The sequence below is a fragment of the Nipponia nippon genome, unplaced genomic scaffold (genome assembly GCF_047370975.1).
Source record: "Nipponia nippon isolate SJK-2023a ecotype South Korea unplaced genomic scaffold, ASM4737097v1 scaffold_3, whole genome shotgun sequence".
Lineage (NCBI taxonomy): Eukaryota > Metazoa > Chordata > Aves > Pelecaniformes > Threskiornithidae > Nipponia > Nipponia nippon.
Window position 1 is genome coordinate 18,032,781 of NW_028262347.1, and position 22,994 is coordinate 18,055,774.

The 22,994-nt window shown below is 35.8% G+C and overlaps 1 protein-coding gene across 2 annotated transcripts in view; it reads left to right on the forward strand.

Annotated features, from left to right (window-relative positions):
• Positions 1 to 22,994, forward strand: part of TBC1D22A (TBC1 domain family member 22A) — a 186,957-nt gene that overhangs the window by 6,748 nt on the left and 157,215 nt on the right. The window lies entirely within an intron of this gene.

Genomic DNA, 22,994 nt, shown 5'->3' on the forward strand with positions numbered 1-22,994 from the left:
ATTCTTCATGTACACAGACTGATACAGTAGTTCTGTGTCTCATCTGTGAATGCTGACAACATGTTAATGTGAAAACAAATGTATTGTCAGATAACTTGACTGTTCCCTTTGTGCACTGGATTTTAACTGCTGAATAGTAAATACAAGTGCTGAGAGGGTGTCACAGAATCAAATGGCTTTGTATCCCAAGTGAAAATCTGGAGTAAGCAGAAATAGTACACTGCATTTGGAGAACTTGGTTGGTCACTTAGAAGTAGGACTTTATGTCAAAATAATTGAAAACAAAACTGACTTTGAGTTAGACCATTCTGGATGATATCTACAGGAAACTCTTATGGAAGGAAGTAAAAACTGCACATTTGCAGTTCTTGAATTGATGCTTTCCTGCCCTGTAGTTGTCATGAGACTTCTGCAGTATAATATGGTCCAAGTTGTGGCTTTTTTTTTTCTTTCTTTCTATGCTGTGTCTTATTGTGAGATTGATGCTAGCAAAGTAGAACTGTAGAAACAATACTAACTAGATGAGACTTAACACTTCAGTGAGTTATAGGACATTCTTACAAAATGCATCTGTGAATAGACTCTGAGGTGTTAAAACAAATTACATATTTTATATAAGCTTGAAAATGATAATCAAATATCACTTTTTCTCCCTTTGATATATGAGCTATGTGATTGTGACTGACACGAAAACTCATATAACTTTTAAGAATGTTGTAATAACAGGAGTCTTTGTTACATAAGGTTACAAAGTCAGAGGGAAGACACAGCTTAATTTAAACCTATCCATTTCACATTTTCTGTCTAATTAGATGGGAATACTTTCCCACTAAATCAAACTTAGGGATTAAAGTAAAATATTTTGGAAGGGAGAGAAGGAAAATTTCCACCCTTATTAGGAGTGCAGTCACCCTGACTGTGGTGACAGTTTAGTCAATGTTATTTAAACAAACTGAGTTTGTTTTTTTCCATAATGAACTTTCTAAATCTCATACAGAAATTTACATAGGGATATGAAATTTGAATATGTTGCTCTTCTGTCTAATAAGTTCTCAATATTCTTCCTTGTAGATATCACTGAATAATGCTTTTTCCATGTCTGCTTATAGGAAGCTTTTTCTTTCTCTTGCTGTACACAACTTCAAATTCTGTACTCGTTACAGTTTGTGAATTAGAATTTTAAGTCCAGTTTTGATTTTTTTGATACAAATATTTTAACTTTTGTATCTAGGCTATATCCAGTAGCATTTTCTAAAAAAATCTATAAATAATTAATGATTTTTTTTTTTTTTAGTGAAAGAAATGAACTCTTTATTGATGACACACAAACTCTTGATGATCATGAAGCTATTAGTAGTAGATAACATTTGGTGGTAGTGCTCGGACTACGTTATATATATCTGTAGTAGGGAAAGTGTGTGTATGCATACATACATATACAAACATGTATGTGCATATGACCATGTGTACAGTTCATCAGAATCTAGTGTGTGCATAGGTGTATGCATTTTTGGGAGTTGTTTGGTTTAGCCCCATATTACTATGAAGACTATGTTTAAAAAGGAATCTTGATTTAATGACAGTAGTATCCTGGGAAACTGTTGTGGGTTGTGTGGTGGGGTTCTTTTTGTGTGTGTTGTTTTTTTTTTTTTTTTTCTTCCTTCTTCAGAGTAATACTGAAAATGGACTAAGGTAGAACTAGGTAACAGTTTCCAAGATAAGATTTGTAGGGAGTAAGGAAGGGACAGGTAGCTATTCTGTTGCAGCTGGCAGATTCTCTTTCTGTGTGTGTGCGCTGATGTGCTATGTGTGGGTCTTTGCTTTGTGTTAGATCCACAGATAGTTGGGTTTTGTTTGTCATGATGAATTGAATTGGTGGGTAGTATTGGAGATATTTTAGCAAATACTTCTGTTCATTTCTGCATGTAGTAGTGTTGGCTTTGCTTGGAAGTAGTAGTAGCAGAAGTAAAGTATTTGTGTTTACTTTGTTTTCTTGGTATAGTTTTGCTTATTGTTGAAAGAATTATGTGACAAGTCCTTTGAAAGCAATATGAAAGTAAATTAATCTGTGGAACTGAAACAATGTCATGCACATTTTCAACTCAAGGCTTTTCTCTTATCATAATGTGAGAAATCAATATAGACTAAGAACACAAAGTAATACAAATGACCTTGAAATCCTTGCAGTCACACTTGAATAATGATTATCCTAAAAAGACAGTGTAAAATGCAATGTTAGTCTTGTATGTCAACTAGAGGTTTTGAAAGAGTGTGTTCTTTCACAAAAAAACTCTCAAAAAGATGGATTATGTATACAAATTTGGAAGTGAAGACTATTTTAGCCACTGAAGTCCACTAATAGATTTTGGAGTTGGGTTTGGTCCATAGGTTGGATATTGTGAAGTTGTGGAAATAGGTAGATTCAATCAACCCCGTCAAATTATACACTGAGCAAAATAATATACCAGGTATAGTCTGCAATTGGGATGTGAATCCACTGGTAAATATTACATAGATATATAATGACAGAACCATTCTCAAAGTTCCTGTGTACAGTTTTATCCAGCAGACGCTTACATACACAAATAGTTATTTGAGCAAGGCACAATCTAAGAACACGAACTAGGAAAGGAAGGAAAAAACCCAAACCCAGAATTCTCAGAATATAAAAGAATTAATTCTTTTAGGTTACTTAACTCTTATTCATGAATAAAGAGCCTATTTCCATGGCTCAGAAGTGCCCTTAACTCATTTTTAATGCTTTGTAGCACTGAAATAATAAACTCACTCTTGTAATTTATAATTGCCCTTGTAGTTGTTCTGAGTCTTCCCTTAACCCCTCCTAAAACACTTTACTTCTCTGTTCTGCAGGCATTTTTGTTGTTTGCATGATAAACAGATGCAAATAATATACCTTATTTCCATTTGGCACTTTTTATTTGACTATTGCTATGGTGTTATTACCTCTAATATATATGGGGAAAGTATAATGTGAATTGGATGTCAAAAGTAGTTAGCTATATGGAAAAAAAAAACCAAAACAGTTCTATAGAAATGTTACTTTTAGGTATGACATGTGCTGCAGGAGAGAGGTATTCAAGAGCCCTGATGATTTACCTTCAAGTAGTAATATAATGCAAAGGATGGGGAGATAACCTCATAAAGTTAAAATTACAAAATGAAAGCTGCTAAACAAGCTGAACCATGTTACAGCAAGAAATGTGAGCTGGTAGAGGGAGCCTGTTGTAAGAAGCAGTTTTGGTTGGAGAGGGACTTAAGGACTGACCCTGGGCAATTAGATCCTGTTGAGGTATACTGGGTACAAATTCAGGACGCAGAACAGGATTGGAGGTAGCAGTACTGTGTTTAGTAGACAGCTGCAGAGTAGACTGTAGGGCCTATGTGTCTGCATAGCCTCCCACTCCTGGTACTGCATGCCAGGTTATTCAGAGAGAACAATTTACACTGGTTGCTTTGTGCAATCAACCTGGGCTTATGCTTGCCTTGCAGGCAATTTGATGTAGATTTATTTCATTTCTGGCCTTGTATTTCCTTGTAATGGACCTTGGGTTACCGAATGAAGATGGACTCTGTGCTTGCAGAATCTTTTGCAAACAATTGGTTGCTTTATGGGGAGCGGACTGGACTTCTAACAAAGCAGTGTAGGGAGAGTGTCTCTGAGAAGAAATTTCTCTTTCCTTCAACAGATCGCTCTTTACATGTTTAAGAGGAACAGTACTGGTATGTCTATCGGGTTTCCAATTTAAGTATAATTCTATTAAATTTGTTAGACTTGTGTTTTTAAGTAGCCTTGTACAATGTTTTAGGGAGCTGTTTGCTGTGCAAACACAATGTAAGCAAACTATGTTGATAAAATCAGACTGACTTATAACAACAAACAAGTTATCTCATACTTGTAACCTCAGCATATCAAATGTATGATGGGTTTTGTAATATCAATTTAAAGAATAGCTTATTAAAGCTTAACTCCCAAATCCACTAATTTTCTGCTTTTTTTACACACATATAGCTAATGAATATGTAATTGGATGTCAGAAACATTTAAATCAAACAATAACCAACAGTAAGCTTGGGGTACTGTGTTCTCTTGATTTAATAAAGCTTCATAACACTGTAATGGTACTGTTATGCAACATAACACATGTATATATAACTTTTCGAAGTCAAAACAACTAATTTCTTAAGATGTAAAATTGTTCTGCACGTCAAGGTGACTTTTCTTTCTACTTAATCACAACGTATTCCAAGTTGAACAAAATAACGTATTGAAGTTTTAGCATACTACCTTGGTAAAAATAATAGAAGGCCTTGTAAAAGCACCCATGAAAATGCTAAAGCATTCTGTCTTAATTTACTCATATTGCTGTATCCTATATTCACCTTCAAAAGCTTTGTTTCTTTGGACTTTTTAAAAACTCATCTATTTCTCTTACGTATTCTAAAAAAACTCCTGAAAAGAAAACCTTTGCAGAGAGCACCACAAGCTGCTGAGTGGGATGCTGTCTCTTAGCCAGTCCTTTACTATGGAAGTAGTAGATAATGTTGTGGAGTCTTACAGAACATAAAGAATAGCTGAACCTTTGATTAATCTGATGGCAAAAAATAATTCTGTGATTTGGAATGGATGGAGCATCTCTCCTATGAGGAAGGGATGAAAGAGCTGGAGTTGTTCAGCCTGGAGAAGGCTGTGGGGAGACCTTATTGCAGCCTTTCAGTACTTAAAGGGGGCCTACAAGAAAGATGGGGACAGACTTTTTAGCAAAGTCTGCTGCGACAGGACAAGGAGTAATGGTTTTAAACTAAAGGAAGGTAGATTCAGACTGGATATAAGGAAGAAATTTTTTACAACATGAGGGTGGTGAAACACTGGAACAGGTTGCCCAGGGAGGTGTCAGATGCCCCATCCTTGGAAACATTCAAGGACAGGCTGGATGGGGCTCTGAGCAACCTGATCTAGTTGAAGATGTCCCTGCCAGTTGCAGGGTGGATGGACTAGATGACCTCTAAAGGTCCCTTCCATCCCAAAGCATTCTATGATTCTATGAATTTTACAGGAATTACAAATGGTGTAATCTCAGATTATCTCATAACAATAGCTGGTTGCTTCTGTGTACTGTAATAAAAGAATTCTAGGGTGTTTCTCTAGAAATGAAATTTAGAAAGAAAACTCATTAGATATGTCTTCTTTCCCCACCACAGTAGTTATCTGTATTGTTGCAGCAATTGAAAAGTAGGATTTTCCTATTTGTGCTTGCAGTTGTTTGTACATTACAGATGTATATTAAACCTGATTAAGCATAGTAATTATCTTTTCTTTTATGGTTCATAAATATAGTAGTCTGCAACAGCAATCCGTTATGTCCTTTAAAACTGTTTGTCAAACTGATGTTATTGAAAAGTTTCAATAACTTTACAAAATGCATTAATTGAAGTGAACTTGATTAATTTTGTTCCTAGCCTCATTAATTTATCTGCACTGAACTGCATAGCAATTTATTTCTATGCTTCTAGTCCATCCATGTAATTTAGAATTTTATTGCCCCCTGCGGTTTTGAATTATCTGTAGTTGATCATATTACTGCTTATTCTTCTTCCAGTTTGTTGGTATGTAGTATAAAGTGAACAACATGCATCCTACTTCTGCTTCATGTGACATGCCATTATTCATATCTATCTTTCCAAACTATTATCACTGAAAGGTGTCCTCTCTGATTCCTGTTCTGTTCTAGTTAGCTTGTTATCTGCAAAACATGCTTGCCTTTTCAGCTAATAAACAAGACTAAGAAGAGGTCAATACTCTTAATGTAGGCTTTAGAACATCTTTTTTTTTTAAATTAAAAATCTTTTGAAAGAAATCAGTGCTAAATATCCATAAACAATTCCTTATATTAATTGCTTTTTTCAGGATTAGTATTTTGTCTTCCTGTTTTCTATGGCTTGGTCTAATAACATGTGGTTTCAGGTAATAATCACCATTCTGATTACTGCTTTAGTGGAATATTTCAATTTAGAAGTATTAATTTATTATTTTTCATTGTAACTAGGTGATAATAGGTTCTTGAAACAATTTTGAGTGGAGTTTGCATAGTTTGTCTCCAGAGGATGTATTTCTCTTCTTTTGTAAAGATATTTGATTGATTGGCATAGTAGTCATTGCATTACACAGTAAGTGTTGACATTTTTAACTAGTTTGCTCTGTATTGGACCAGTCTTTAAATTTTTTTTTCAGTAAACTTTTCCTTCCAATTTTTTTCTCTCTGTTTTCTGTACCTTCTCTGATCTCAGGTTTTCAGTGTTTTGTGTGGTTTTTTTTTTCTCAGTTCCTCTTTTATGCCCCTATTTCTTAGTATTCAAAATACCAGTTAAAATAATTAATTTAGTAATTTGAGACTGTAACTCCTGAAAGGCAGATAATGTTGTTAGGATATATATTCAGGAAAATTATTTGTTTTGCTGAATTTACATTTACAAAGGAAAAACAAGTAGGAAGTGTTATTATAGAAATTACAGGAATTACAAAGGGTGTAATCTCATATTATTTCATAACAATAGCTGGTTGCCTTTGTGCATTATAATAGAATTCCATGGGTTTTTTTAGAAATTAAAATAGTTTTATTTTCTAAATGAAATTTAGAAAGAAAACTTAAGTTGCAAAAGTTACAACAAAGTTGTAGTAGTTATTTGCTATACTGTTGATGCTGGGTATATAGCTAGCAAACTTTTCTTAAAATGCATCTGTCAAAAATGAATCATGGGAAGGTAGAAGAATTCCATGATCAGACATTGGTTGTGGTACAGGGTCATATTGAAGGTACTCCTTCCCTTCCTTCAACTGTACCTTCAAGATTATCCACGCAAACAAAACAGAATAAAACCCCTTTGTATTATGACACTTGTTGTTTAATTTGAATCATTTATATCTTATGCTTTTTCAGTTACTTTAATTTTTACACCCATGGCTAGAGAAAAAACATAGAGAAAACACCTTAATGATGTTAAAAAAGTTCACGTTCCTTTAAAATGAACATTTGTTCATTGTTGTTACTCCATGTAATATTCTAGTCTGACTAGCAAAAGGCAAGTAAGTTTTTGTCATTTTTAGTTTACGATACATTGGTGCAGATATAGGAATCCTATTCATCTGCCTTGTAACGTTTAGAACTGTGCTAGTCATATCTTTTTCCATTTGATTGATCTGAAAACATCTATAAGTATCTGCATCAGTCTCATTTGTGTGTCTCATACACATAGTTGTCAAATTTTCAATGCCCTGACATTTGAACAGTTCTTGATTGTAGTGAAAGGCTTTACAGTTATCCTTTCTTTTGCTCTCACAGTAAGACCAAGAATTATGTAAATTTGTTTTTTGTTCAGGCAGACATGAGAATATATGGTAACAGAAAAACAAAAATACATTTTTCGGTATCCAACTTGAATACAATTTAATGATACTCTATAATATTAGTTTTTGTGTTTAGCATTGTTTGATGAACATACAGTATCAGATATCAGTTGTCTGGCATCATATAAATTAATGCAACTTGAATTGTAAGCTTTGTCTGGTCCCAAGAGAGATTGGTACTGAATTGCATGATGTTATTGTTATAGAGTTCTGGTATGCTTTTGGACATACTAAACATCTATGTTTTGATTTTACTTACTTGATGAAAACTACTTAACCAAGAAATATTTTCTGGAAACGAATGGTCAACAATTCGTATCATAGAACAGTTTTGGTCAGAATGGACTTTCAAAGATCATCTAGTTGACATCTCCCAATAGACCAGGTTGCTCAAAGCCCCATCCAACCTGACCTTGAACATTTCCAGGGATGGGGCATCCGCAACTTCTCTGAGCAACCTGTTCCAGTTGTGTCTCACCACCCACATCATAAAAAATTTCTGCCTTATGTCCAGTCTAAGCCTACCCTCTTTCAGTTTAAAACCATTGCCCCTTGTCCTGTCTCTACAGACTTGGTAAAAAGTGTCTCTCAATCTTTCTTGTAAGCCCCCTTGAAGTACTGAAAGGCCACAATAAGGTCTTCCTAGAGCCTTCATTTCTCCAGACTGAACAACCTCAACTCTCTTAGCCTTTCCTCATAGGAGAGGTGTTCCAGCCCTCCGATTATTTTTGTGGCCCTCGTCTAGCAGGTCCATGTCTGTCTTGTGCTGTGGACCCTAGAGCCGAATGCAGTACTTCAGGTGGGGTCTCACCAGCGCAGAGTAGAGGGGGAGAGTCACCTCCCTTGGCCTGCTGGCCACGCTTCTTTTGATGCAGCCCAGGATACGGTTGGCTTTCTGGGCTGCAAGCACGCACTGCAGGCTCATGTCCAGCTTTTCATCCACCAGTACCCCCAAGTCCTTCTCTGCTGGGCTGCCCTCAATCCATTTATCCCCCAGTCTGTATTGATATTGAGGATTGCCCTGACCCATGTGCAGGACCTTGCACTTGGCCTTATTGAACCTCATGAGGTTTGCCTGGGTCCACTCCTCAAGCCTATCGAGGTCCCTCTAGATGGCATCTCTTCCCTCTAGTGAATCAGCTGCACCACTCAGCTTGGTGTCATCTGCAAACGTACTGAGGGTGCATTAAATCCCACTGTCCATGCCATTGATTGAAGATATTAAATATTATTGGTCCCAGTATGGACCCCTGAAGGACACCACTTATTACTGGTTTCCACTTGGAATTGAGCCACTGACTGTATCTCTTTGGAAGCGGCCATCCAGCTAATGCCTTATCCATCTAACAGTCCATCCATCAAACCCATCTCTCTCCAGTTTAGTGGCAGGAATGTTGTGGGGGACTGTATCAAAGGCCTGACGGAAGAACTGTAGTTGGAATCAGTACCTTCAAGTAGAAAAACTGTAGGTTTGCATTGTTTTCTTTTAGCAAGTATTTGTTAATTTTGACTTGAGCAAAGACTCCTGTTCCAAGTTCCAAACACCACCTATCATTGAATTTTTTTTATTGGGAAAAAAAAAAAAAACAAAACCAAAACAACAACCTAAGATTGAACAGCTGCAGATTGTATTAACAAACAAAATAATCTTCCCCTTTTCTCAGTTCCGAAAAAGGAGCCTGTACCCTAAATCTTTGCCTTTTTTTTTGGTCAGGAGCTTTGGTATTCAAGTATGACTCGATTAATGAATGGGTATGGGACATTGTGGACTACAGAGAAGAGCCCTAGTTCTGAGGTTCTGGACTTCTTTCAGGAAATACTTGCCTATAAATCGAGGAGCTGTTATCTGATTTTTGTTAAGATCAATTGTAGCAGCATAGCATAGAGAGTAAAACTATTTCTTTTTGTGCTGAAGTCCATAGAGAGCATTCTAGGTTAAAACTGTTGATCTGAACACCACTCAAAAAGAACTGTGCTCTTAAGAGTCTTTCAAACTCTGTCCCAGCTGAAGCCAGGACAAACTCCTATGTGATAGTCATGGCAGTAGGTTCCTCTCAGCAAGATATGGAGTTCTGAACTAATCCTGTTTCCAGATGGGTTTGGATGTAGAGCATTACAGTATGACTGTAACTTCAGCTGATGCTAAGGGATTACTGTTTAAAAAAAAAAAATCCCTAAATTACAATCTAAATTCTAGTGTACACACAAAATTACCTTGGTAGTTACCGCTAATTGATCATTGAAAACAAGGAGAATCAGACAGCATTCTACCACAAATTGCAAAGTTCATTAATTAAAAGTTTTTTTTGTGTTGGATGAAGTTTTATATAGAGAGATATAAGATCATATGCCCCTTATTGTATTGATTTGTGATCAGCTGTTCAAAAGTCATCTTTAATCCTGAGCCGTGTGGTGAACAATACAATTCAGAGGGATATTTTACTCTGGATGAGCTGGGAGAAAGAAAAGTACTATATGATGAAGCATTCTTGCAGGTGGTTTTTCTTCAATTTATTTTTTTTCGGTGTGCTGTGTCCCTTTCTTTCCTGATAGTGTCATGAAAGCTGAACTTACGTAGGCGGTGTGTGCAATCTGCATTATCACAGTAAAAGACACTTGGGTGAGAAGTTCAGTGTTCCCTGCGGTGGTCATACACTCTCTGAGGGAGCAACCTTGCCTCTTTCCCGCACCATTGTGCAGCCGACACAGCAGGGGAGGAACTTAGTAGGAATGTTGTCAACAAGGCTATTGAGAACTTTGAACTTTCTATGGGCCCTGAAGCTTTTCAACATCAAGATTAGCAATTTGTGTTGTGATGAGTGGCACATCCTGCTTGTAAGTCAGTTCACCAAGACTCAAGGAAGTATAAGTCATCCTCTATGTTTTCTTGCCACTGTCTCATCCACTGTTAAAAAAATAGAAACTTAATTCACAGTTAGTTACTTCATTTGCAGTGACTTGAATTTGTACATCCGTTGAGAAATGGGCATATTAATCTTTCTGCAAATGTTTTGCCTTATTGCAGGAATTAACTGTCATCTCCAGAAAATGGGTTAATGCTTTGTCCCTCTGATTTCAGCTGCTTTTGATGGTGAAAAGAACCAGAACCTAAATTATAGTATGAAATTTTCATAAGATTCCCTGATCTTGTGAATACTTTCTGAAACATCAGTACAGTCTGTTAAATATGTCTCCTTTGCAGGATAGCATTCTTTGCACACGCAAGCAGATTCTAATCTGATTTTTCTTAATGTGGTATAACTGGAAATTGTTTTGCAGTAAAGTGTGTCAGCTTCAAACGTAGCTCTAAAGAAGCATCCTTTGACATTATAACTTAATAGTTCAGATTTAGAAAATGCCTAGAAGAAAGACAGAATTGTTATTAATTTTCCTGATTGCAAGATGTAACTGAAGAATTCCTTTAAAAAAACACTTACATTTTCTTGCAATTGAATCTTTCATTTAAAATTTTTTACTATGTGCACTGCTTTTTCAATATTAAAACCTAATGCTTATTAAGATAGTTACGTTTGCCAGCTCAAGCTGTAACGGGGCTGGTGTAAATTAAAGGTAGAACCATTGTAGTGGTTTAAGCTTGAGAAATACATGGAAGAAAGCTTAAATATGAGAAGTATTTTTTATGAAAATGTAATTCCGAAGTTTGAGTCTTGCTTTTATATTTAGAAGGAAGTCCAGAACTGGAAGATATATATACAAAGCAGTTATTGTATGGGAAGGTAATCACAGTGGAGCATGTTTCACTGTGTATGTTTTTGCTATGCTGCCCTCCTGATACTGATTACTGGTTAGATGTGCCCTCATATGTGTTTTAGCAATAATGGACATCTAGTCTGGAGATGTAATGCATGTTCACAGTTAACTGAGAAAACCTTATGTGGATTAGAGGCTATGGCCTAGCCTTTTACAGGAATTTGATGTAATAGAGGTGGGAAATTAGGGAAAAGCTTTTAAACTCTATCCTGAATGTTTAAAAAAATTGTAGCTCTTACTGTTATAATTATGACTCTTTACTCCAATGATTGTGTTGGAAATACTATGTTCAGTTTAGGTATAGATGAGGTTCTTTGACAGCTAGGTGCTTGTTCTTGGTTAATGCTGACAAAATGAGTAAAAGGATTTGTTACTGTACATACTAGCAATTTTTCATTTTTTGTGAACTGTGAGCTAAGTTCAGCTTCTCCACCTCCCTTAGTGCTTGACCACAAACTGAAATTCAGCCTTGTTTCCTTGTAGCCTTGTTTATCCAAATCCATGAAACGTTTAGGAGGAATGCACTACAGTCCCAGTAGTCTTCTCGCTTCGAGTTGATCGGCAGACACTAGCTCTCCTTAGAGACAGGAAATACTAAAATGTCAGATGCCTGAAAGTGGCATAGAATTCACTACGTTAGTATGAACAGAAAGACTCAAATTCAGTAGTTGAAAGGCAATATGTAAACTATTTTGGATGACCAAGTCAATTCATTCATTTTGCAAGATTGCCTGCTATTTGACTTTTCCAAGCTCAGCTTTGAATGCGTATGGAGGAAGTGATCCAAGAGCAGAACTGTAGCTCGTTAGATGTATTCCATGTGAAATTCTTTGCCTGATCAGGATCCTCTTTATTCTGTACATCATGGAGTTTATCAGCAGCTTTCCTCCTAAGCCAAAGATATCGAGGGAAATTATAAAAAGAAAGGAAGTCATTGCTTTTCTTATGTGGCAAATAAACATACGTTGTAGGTAGACTTACTGTTTTGTTGTGTGGGTTTTGTTTTGTTTTTTTTTGTTTTTGTTAATGGGGGTAGCTCTCTAGTACTAGCTCTTGTGAATAATTGCATGAATTTTGTGGCTCAGGAATCTAGATACGTATCTATTAATCCCGATTATTTTACTTGTGTCTTTCTTGTACTATAGTTTCACTATGAAGGACCAATGTCAGTTAGATTGCATTTTTGAATGTAGATATTGCAATAGTGTTTTTTTTAAAGTCTATTTAGTTTGTTTTGTAGGAGTCTTTTCTTAATGACATGAAGCTCTAATATAATAAGTAAATTTATGCCTTGGTTGTTTGTTCCAAATACATATGAGTATTTAAAAAAAAAAAAAAAAGGTATGGGGGGATGGAACATAGCTGACGTTGTCCAAAAGTAGATAGTTGTTACTTGGCTGCTCACTTAAAAACTGGATTTTTCTTGTGATTGGTCAACAGACTGCAAAATTCCATCTTTTCCCCAAACAGGAGATATAAATACTGTCTGTTGTTTCTAAATAAGTGTGAAAATTGTCTCCTTTAATTAACTGGTACTGTAAGTGGTATTTCCTATTTTCTCTATTTCTGTATAGAGAGCTACCTTGGTTCTACTTCGAAAGTTTGTTAGAGACAGTTTGAATGGCTTTAAGGTAAAAATAAAAACAGTTGATGATGCACAGAAATTGAGTGTTGCAGGAGAACTATGAAAAGCTATAATGCCATTTAAAATCTTCTGCTGGCATAGTTGTTCTGTTACTTATTTGCATAATTTACATTGTTGGCTTCACTTGTTGCAATTCTTTCTTACTGGTTTTATTAATCTTCCTTTTGCCTTTGTTTTCCTGATCTTCTGTTCACTTGCTTTCTTATACCTTCTAACAACAACTTAATCTCCTTCTGTTTCTCCAACTTCCTACATGAAATAGCAGACAAGGTGTACTTCCCTGCTCTTTTCTAGCAAAGGTCCTGAAAAGGGTCTTACCCTGTATTTACAACATTGGATTGGACTTTATTTTTTGTTTTCTGCATGCATTCGGAATAACTCTTTGTTCCATTGAGAAGATTAAGGACAGTGTTTGCTTGAAAAAAAATTTAACGAAGTGCCTAACAGAGCTATTATTCATTTTGGAAACCAGTTGCTGTGGTTGCCATAGTAATAACAAGCCCTCTATTAAAGCTATTTTCTATATGTACTGCCTGTATTGTAACATGCTGTTGGGGGAGCTGCAGTTCCGTGAATCTATGCTCTTTAAAGAATATTCCAGCTTTATATAGTTAAATTATCCAAGGAATTTATGTTATAGGAACATAAAACATGTAAATCTAGTTTATCATATCTATTGTGGAGTTGTTCATGCAGGCCATCACTTCATGTAGCCGTTTACAGTAATTTCAATGAAATAACAGCTGTATCAAAAATGAATAATGCATACAGAGAAATTTTAAACTCCTTTAATATTTCTTGACTTATTTTTTATTTACTTGTAACTGATAGAATGATGAGCTTGTAGTTCCAAGAAAAATACTTGTAGACTTGTTGGTTGTTTCCCCTCGTGTGTTTTAGGTGTAATGGGCAATAGCTCTAGTAATAGCTCGTGCGGTTAGAAAGCTGGTAAATTAATGGGATGTTTTCTTTGTAGAATGCCCCATGAAATATTTATGGAATATGAAGAATCTTTAAATGTACTGCAGTAAAAGGATACTGTCCTAAGATTTCTTTTAGAATAATTGCTTTAAATTTTTTCTTCTTCAGAGAGAAGAAACATATATCTGAATGTATTGTAGTAAACCAGATAAAACAAAATTTTCCAAAATTAAATGAATTATATCAACTTGAAGCATTAACATACCACATTATCCCTTCATAATAAGATATCCTAACCCAACAATGTTTCTGCAAAACATAAATGCTGTCTCCTAAGCAGAAGAGACAGTTGGCTACTGCTATCAAGTGGAGATATTTTTGGTCTAAAATCTATGGGGATTTATATTTCAATACTTATTGGTCACAGAATTATGTAAAATAATGAGAAAACTGAAAGACAGAGTAGCAATTGGGGTTCAAAGTCTTACTTCAGAAAGTATCCTCTCAGTCTAGGACAGGGTTTATAGGCAAGGTTTTACAAATACTACCCTTGGATCTGGCTAATTTCAGCTCTGAATCAGTAGGTTAAACTTAATTTTGTGCTCGTGTTTTTAGCAAGTGATCATGTCTATGATAATAATGTTTCACAACTGCTCATTTTCAAAATAATTGTTCTGGAATTTTAAGAAAACATTAATTATATTGAAGCAAGGATACTTTTGCAGTTCTGTCTTGATTGAAAATGTGTGTCTGATTTGTAGGTGGCATTAAAACCCCTTTGTAGAAATCTTGTGCTGGGGAGCATGTTCCCCAGCTCATAACTAGGACATCTAATTCCTTGGGAAATCTACAAGGGGAAAGAGTTACCATAATGACAATAAATTGAAATTATGCTTTGGCTAGGGAGAATGTAACATTTCAACCAATGACAAATATTTTAGTGGTTAATTAGATATTAAATAGAGGACAAGTTTCAAATATAAGTGCAAGTACATTTCCTGGATACTCTCAAAGTATTGGTTGAGGATGGATTTCTTCTGATGCCTTGATTCAAAGCATTGCAAACTATCAGGTAGACATATATAGTCAAATGGGTTTTTACAAGACACTGATTTCAGAGTTTGAAACCTTCATACCTGTACTTCTATACTGCTACATTCTATGCAATAAAAATTAATAAACTTACTGTATGGTTGGAGTCTATTTGTACCTTACACAAGAGAAATGTGGTAGCTTTAGATTTGTTCTGTATTTGCCCCTAATTTCATTCTTTCTTGTTTGGCTTTATTAAAGGCAAAATTGAGAACACTCTAATAGCCAAGGACTAATGTGGGAAAAAAGGCATGTCCATAGCATCGTGGGTATAGAAATACTGTGACTATTAAAAAAACCAACCAACCAACCAAAACAAAAAACCAAACAGACCCCAAAACAAACCCAAAAATCCCAAATAAAAAAAAGCCCCCTCCCAGCACTTTAATAATGCAAATCTTTTCTTCAGAACTATTGTGCAGTGGTGTCAGCGTGGCCAAGACACTGTTGTGAATGAAAACAGGGGATAAAAAACCTGTGAAGTTCAGATGAGCATGTCTTTGGAAGAAAAACTAAAATTCAGCCTGTTTTTTGGAGTAAAATATTAGCCATTCCTACTGTTGGGTAACCAATTATAGAAAGCATTGTAGAGGAAATCAGTAGTTAACAGAAATTCTTCTGTTTTCCCCGATTATAGTTGCATTTGGATAGGTGCTCTAGGAATGTTCCCCTCAAAGAAGTAATGTCAAGTAAATTGGATTTTGTATTCCTTCTTTGCCTTAATTATTAACAATAATAGACGAGTAAAAATGTTTCAGAAATTAAATATAACCTGCATCTAGACTCTTCATTTTGACCATTGGATGTTTTTTCTTCATTTGATGTTGTGCAGACAATTTTTTTGATGATTGTTTTATATTCTAGTGATCTTCCTTACTAAAGATGACCTAGAATAAGGGTAGAGTGCTTAGGTGCTAATGATGAAAGGCCCTAGTTACATTTTGAATTGTTCGAAATTGATCAGAGAAGGCTTTATGTGTATTAACAGCAAGTAATGTATATTAGGTTTATACTAAGTACTATAATATATAGTACATAATATAGTTTTCCTTCTTTTGGATGTTATGCTAAACTTTATACTAAAATGAAACAACCAAACTTCAAGAGCTAATAATAAGAGTCAAACAGCTAGAGTATTTTGGTATGCATACAGCTCCAGCTACATCATTGGACTTTCTGTCTTTCAACTTACCTGTTTCATCTTAGCAAGTTATTTTTGGCATCTGTTTCCATTAGTTGGCATTCGTCCTTTCATTTTGTGAATCCACTGGAATAGTCGTACATTTTAGCGGGGAAAAGGCAAAAAATTTTCAGGAAAGGAAGGAAATAACAACTTCTGCTGGTGGACAGGTTGAAGAGATAACAGATTCCCCATATAGAAAGCTGAGAGAAGTTAGAAAAGTAGTGCTGCTTTTTCCAGCCTCTATCTCTCTGCCTCATCTTTGTCAAGATGTAGCATCTCTGGATGTAGGTGAGAACTATCCAGTCTCTTTGAAGCTGTGAGATGAGTTCCAGGTTTGGAGCTTCTGTGGCTGTCAGGAGCTATGTGGGGCTGGTGACAGCTTTCAAGGCCAGAGACTCGGGCATGCGCAGGTAATCACAAGGCATTCTTCTTTCTTGGATGCCAGGAAGGATTCTGTATTGGATGTTATGTGAGTTGACATCTTGTCCTGATTTTTATCATGTCAAGGCTGTTTATAAGAGCGGCATGTCATAATTCTTTTCTAAAAATGTTTTGCCAAGTGTCTCATTTGCTTCTGTTTCTTGGAAAGTTGCTGTTTTTAGAGGTGTAATCAAATAGGGTTTTTTTTTGTGTGACATCTTTGTGGATTTATTTGCTCTTCAGTCAAGCTTCTGACCTCTTGTCAGGAATTTCATATGTTTTTATAGCTCTTTTGTGTTCTCAACAAATTCATGGCTAGCTATTTGCTCCCTTGAGCATTCTGTGTGTTACATATCGGCCCAGTATGGAACTTTTTTTTTTTTTTTTAAAGCTTTTATGACGTGTTATATGGAGAAAATTCAGCCTTAAATGGATTTTCTATTACAAGGTACTGTAGAATATGAACATACTTAGCACTTCTTGGTGGGAAAGTTAAATATTCAGTAGGAAACATGGGAGGAAAAGGGAAGAACCAGGTGTTTAAAAGAAAAGCTAATGAAAATTGGATTAAAAAATGTGATACTGTGGCAATTTACAGACTAGAACTTAGTATTTTAATTTTGAGATAAAAACATCAGAATGATTTCACCCCCCTCAGCTCTTTTTTCATTTAATTAAAATTCATGTGTCTCAAGGTAACCTGAGAACTTGAATGCAAGTATTTCAGTTATGTGTTATTTGATTTTACGAAGTGATCTGGTGGGTCATGTATAAGAATAAAGCCGATCTTAAAAACAGTAATAGATATACTTGCTGTAAAAGTTATGCATGTATTTCAAATAAAAGGTGCATGTAATTCATGTATTTTAACAGTATTATTAGAACAGCTTCACTGACAATCTTTTACTTACGTCTCAAACGGTACTTTATGTATATACTTCAGCTTGTTCTTGCCTCTCTTGTCATCAGAAGCATTTTTATTTTATGCAATAGTAGTGTTAGACTACATCTTCTAGGAGCAACTTTCTTCCTGCCTTTATAATTGTTGTTGGGAAAGGCAGGGTTCTTGGTTTTCTTTCTTCTTGTGTTGGTGTTGAACCATCAGAGGAAAGCATAATGTGAATTAATGCTTTAAAAATAGCAATGCGCAAAGGTCAGACTGTATGCTTTTAGAGTGATAATCATGAAAGCTTGCTACTACACCTGGTAAGAATTCTTGCATAGCCTCTTTCAGTTGTAACGTGTGCTGTTTGTCACTGGCAAAATGCTAGTTGAGCTCACTGTAGTGAAGAGTTAGGACCAGAATTTTATATGAGTTTTTGAGTAGTCTGAGATCCTGAAATTTTGGAGGACTGTGATATAGGACAGCAGTCAGTGTTGGTGCAGAAATGGAATTATCACATACTCGGGGCTAATGGGTTGTGATGGAATTGACTTAACTCTCAGATGTGCAATCATCTGTCTAACAGTTTCTGTACTGAAAGCAATTACCATACCAATTATGAAAGCAAAAACAGAAACAAAAGCCTTGAGAAAGTTCAGAAGGATCCTGTATGACATGCCAACAGGGTAGAGGAGTTTATTAAATAGAATAGAAGGTTATTAAATACAATCCAAAAGGTAAAGTTCTGTGTCAAATAAGGAGAGTAGAACAGAATATAAATCCTGTCAGGCTAAATGCATGGAAGCACTTCTAAAAGAGAGTTTAAGAAACAACTTGCAAAAGGTATAAAAACTAGCATTTAGTGCTTTTTATCAAATATATTGGGAGAAGGAGCATTGCCAAAGATTCTGTAAGCCCAGCAGAGAATCCAGGTCTAAAGAGAGCACCCAGAGAGGATAAGGCTCTGGCAGAGAAACATAATTATTTAATTTGTGTTCAGCATTCAAGAATGTAGGGAGGTATTGACTCCTAAATCCTACATTATGGAGAATTAGTCAGAGGATCTGTTTCAAATAAGTGTTATGTTGTAAAACAAAGGTGTTTTGTCCTTGGTGTACATTTTTCCTTCCATGTCCAGTGCTGAGATTTTCTTCCAGAAAGAGCAGTCCTTTGAAACCCAGTCCCATAGGATATGTATGTTATTGTTTGGAATTACATGGCAGCTCAAGCTATCCCTAATTAAAGGAAATGTATGTTCGTTGCAGAATAGTGTCAGGAATGAAAATTAATTTCTCTTGAAACTTGCTGAAATAAAACATTATTCCTCCTTTCTCTTTAATTTTCAAAGAATGACTCCTTAGTTCAATGAGTCCTACAAGTAGTTGTTTATATTTAGCCTAGAAGCGGAGGTTTCATTTGAAATAGTGCCATAATTTAAATTCTCTTTGTCAAAACTGTCTTTGCTTGGTCCTGAAAGTAGAAGAAAAGCTTAGCTGCATCACAGGATAGAAAGTTTTACTAGAATAAGCTGTATTCCAATTTGTTTGCATAGTTCCTATCTTTGGCCTTAAATGAGTTACTTAAGATTAAGTGGAATTTTTGTCCTGGATGATTTGTCACTGATTTAATCATATGCTCCACATTTCTGATTCTGACAGTAGATTTGCATCTTTTCTTGTTTTATGCTTGTGGGTTGTTTTTTTTTTCCCTCTTTACATGAGTTGTTTTTAGAAGTTGGTACCCATGTTTGTGAACAGATTCCTATTTGGGTCAAGTTCAGGGAGGAGAAAAAAACAGTAAGGTGGAAGATTAAATAGAGTTCAATGGGGTAAAGAGTTGAGAATGAGCAGTTGATGTTGACAATAATAAAAGTAGTTTTCTGGTTGCAACTTATTTTCTATTCATACACTATGCTTATTGCATCGTTTGTAAGTGGTGTGCTTGTGTGTAACAGTAGCTAAAACTCGAAACTTTAACAAAATGATTGTGTACGGAAGTGATAAACTAATGCGTAAGATCTATTTCCGTTCAGCCAGACTGCCAGTGACACAAATAGATCAGACCTGGTAAAGCATACTTGTTCCTAAATACTGCACAAGGACTAGTGGAGCAGTATGATGCGCAGTTGGATATCAGTTGCTTTTTGAAGCCTTGGGACCTTCATTGTTATTAATCCAACACTGGAGTTTATAATCATGTTCTGGGGTGGAGGAGAAATCCATGTATAATTTGTAGATGTGTTTAGTTAAGGCAGATATTCTCTCTTCTTTTTTTATTCATAAACTATACAAAATACCATTTTTCTGGTGGTGTTCATATTATATGCCTACTTTGCCTTTACTTGTTCTGACCGATTCCTGCCTTTTTGCCTTTTAGAAGAATATAAACAGTGATACTGTTACTTATGGTATAGTGCTTGCTAGGGTGGGATTTACATGGTGGAATTGAAACTTGTTGCAGATGTGTTACATTTGCTTGCAGCCCTCTAAGCTGGTGACTGCCCCGCTTCGAGGCTGAGCTAACTCCCTAGGGTGTAGAGAACTACTGGAGGTGACATGAGAAATTGCTGCACATAACAAATAACCGTGTGAGAAGCTGACAGAAGTTATACATAGCGCCCTACGGGATGCCTGGATTTCACAAGTAGTAAAGGGGGAATTGTATGTGAGGAATGTCCAAACAGTGCCATTGCATGGAGGGGAGCACTGGGGCCACTTTGGAAGGTGCAGTGTTACAAGACCAACAGTGCCTAGGTAATCATTTCAGAAATACCAAATTTGGGTGTAGTTGTGGTGAAACTGGGACCACTAAGGGAAGAAGTAACTGGAGTGGTTTGTTAATTTGGGGCAGAGAAAAGGAGGTAGAAGGGTGGTGGAAAAAGAAGATCAAGGAATGGGAAAAAGGGTAAGGAATGCAACCAGATGCTGTCTGGGGGTACCTGTTGGGCAGCTTGTGCTTGATCATCGCGGCTGGAGTCCGACAATAAAGTAAACCTGTTACACCCATACAATACAAGTCAAACCTACTTTGACTGCCGGGAGGACTTAAGGGAGGAGGGCTTCCTTGGCTGGCAAGGGGACATCTGGGTGGGTGGATCAAGAATCCTGTTATCACTGGCTGAGTGTCTCTTCCAAGCCTGTTGTGGAGCCACCGCGCCATAAAAAGATGGGTATTGAAATATCTGATTTATGGTGCTTCTGGTCACTCACTGCCAATACTGTTAGACTGGGTGGCAGTTCTTGCTTTTGACAGTCATTGAGAACTTGTAACATTAGAATTGTATCTTGTCTGCTTTTGTAGACCAGAAAATTAGAGTTGCATGTAAATCGAATTAATGGATCCATCTTCTGCTTGCTTCAGGAAAATTGCTCAAGTTGCTGTGACCTAAAACCGTAGCATATGAATTTACAAATTTGCCTTTTAATTTCAACACTGTTCTTGATCTCAGACATCTATTACGAAGCCAGCTGTTTCTGTTCTTCGGAATGCAAAGATTTTGTTTTAACTTGAACTTCTGGATAAACATCTATTTAAGGTCAAATATCAAGATCTTTTAAAGATGATCACATAACACCATGATGACATAATTTCTCTGTTTGGGAATTTGTGTGTCCTTCATTCTGCTGCTCACCATCTTGTCTCTCCCTGTCCTGAAAAACTAGTCCCTCAAAGCTATCACTATAAAGAACCAATCCCTGAGAGCCAAAAAGCCCATTCCAAATAGTAATGTTCTCAGACTTTTGTTCTGTTTACAAGTAGCAGACTGTTTTTTCATTTTTTCCTGAGGTAAAAAAGAAAAAAAAATTTAAAAATCCCATTTCTTGGTTTTCACTTCAGTAGTGTCCATCTGCTCTTCTTCGAAACTCTTCTTAATGAAGCCTGTTCCTGTCCAGCTGTGTTCTGTACCCCAGCCTTGCTGCGTGTCATGGCAGAGCTGTTTGCAGGAGTTTTTTGTGTCTTAGGTATTTTTTGGTTTTCTTCAGAATCCATTAGTGCCTTTTTTCCATTGTTCATGACTTCCTATAGCTCTTTGACTTTAGAACTGCTTTTTCGTTTCTGTCCTCAGTGTATCAGCATTCAGTCTCTCTGCCATTGCACTTAATACATCTCTGTGCCCAAGCCTCATTTTTTATTGTGAATAGACAATCCTGGGTGCTGTTTCCTATTTAGTATCAGTGAAATTCAGGAGTCGCTTATTTAATATCAGAGCATTTCAGTTGCTTATTACATCTCTTTCCATTGAATCCCTCGTGTTTTCAGTGACAGCATGCTCATGATAAAGTATATTTGTTGTGCCAGCCTGTGATATGTAGTTCAATTTAAACTTCACTCTCTCTCTTAATCGGTGTTTATAGTCTACACAAGTTCTGTTTTCATTGTTTCTTTGAGACTTTGGTTCACACTGAACTCTAGTAGTATCATATTTTTTTGTAATGTTACTGATCTTTCGGTCATCCTGTATTCTTCCAGTGCCTATCAGCTCTTTGAGATGAAGAGTAAGGGAGGAATTTATTGGGATACCACCAAATTCCTTGGAGTCATGTGTATAAGCATGCTTTCGTGCTTCCTCCATCCATGCATATTTAGTGTGCAGAAGTACTGTGAGCTTCTTAATGTTTTTTGAAAGCATATGCTGCTGCTGCTTATATTTTGCTTAGGCTTTAATATATTACAACTGCCTTTCCTGATTTTATATACTGTATACCCTTCATATGTATCTCAAAAAGCTGTGGAAGGATAATATATTTTTATAGTAATTTGCCAAGGGAGACAAAAAAAATATTCTTGTTTTATTTTTACAATACAGAGAGAAGTAATAGAAATAATAACTTTCAAGCTGATGGTTAAAAACTCATGAATTTTATATAATAGAATGAGAAAACTACTATAACATTACATATGATGTCTGCTTGCTTCGTAAGATAAAATACTTTCCTAGAGTGGGACAAATATTTTAAAAAGAGAATATAATAAAAGAATAATCATGTTTACAAATGCAAACACACTTGAAGATTTTAAAAAGTTATTGAGTAAACAGAGTGACTGTAGTTCATGACAGCAAAAGTGCTTAAGTTACAAAGTTAATTTAGAATTAACTTGGGGTTAGAATTAACTTGATACTTAAGAGATAAAAAGTGTTCTTTCAACAAAAACTTCAAGATAAAATTTTCTTGTGAGAAGTAGTTATAGCAGGACAACTGTGTTCAAAATTAACAAAAAATAATGAAGCCCATATGAACCGCCCCCCCCCAACCAAATTTGCTCTCTAGACTTCATTTTTAGAAGCCCTATCAGCAGTCTGGTGTCTGTAAATTAACAATAGAAAATAGCCAAAACTGTAGGGAGGTAACGCGGCATTAAGAATAATTGTATTAAAGCATATATTTTGTCTTTAATGATTCTGTGTTTTTAAATGTAGTTTGGTGATATACTGATCCTCTACAATCGCTTGTCTTTGTGAAACTGAATAGAATTTTATTTTTCTGATGGCAGTTCTTGTTACAGGCTTTAGATTATAGAAGGGTAATGAACATTTGGACTTTATGTAATGTTTTTTTCTTTCTAATGCACGTTCTTACATGTTAATTTTAAAACATCTGTGATGCAAAAAGTTGTAGTTAAATTTATTGTTACGGTTTGGTATAAGTAAGAAAGC